The sequence below is a fragment of the Gymnoscopelus microlampas genome (genome assembly GCF_963454915.1).
Source record: "Gymnoscopelus microlampas genome assembly, chromosome: 2".
In the NCBI taxonomy this organism is placed as follows: domain Eukaryota; kingdom Metazoa; phylum Chordata; class Actinopteri; order Myctophiformes; family Myctophidae; genus Gymnoscopelus; species Gymnoscopelus microlampas.
In genome coordinates, this window is record NC_139939.1 from 15,117,108 (window position 1) to 15,117,526 (window position 419).

A 419-nucleotide genomic window follows, 5' to 3' on the forward strand; every position below is an offset into this window, starting at 1 on the left:
AGAAGAGTCTTACGTTGGTGTGGTCAGCGGAGTTCCATCCACCCAGATCCAGATTCCTTCCTCATCTCTGTCAGTCAATCCCAGCCACACTCGCTGGTTTAAACTCTCAACCAAGTCCTGGACAACAAAGCTGCAGGTTACATCACATACATGCACGCATGCACGCACACATGCACGCATGCACACACGCACACACATATATCATACCTGTTTTTCTTTGCTCTTTATGACCATCAGGTCTGATTGTTTGTCTCTACAGTATCGTCTGCTCGCCTCCCAGTTTTTCCTCTCAGTAGAGATGTAATAACACACACCACCAGCAAGTGTAAATCCACGTGATTCTAAAAATAATAATAATATATATATATCATAGTGAACAAAATATATTAAATAGAATAGAATAGAAAAACTGTGATGTC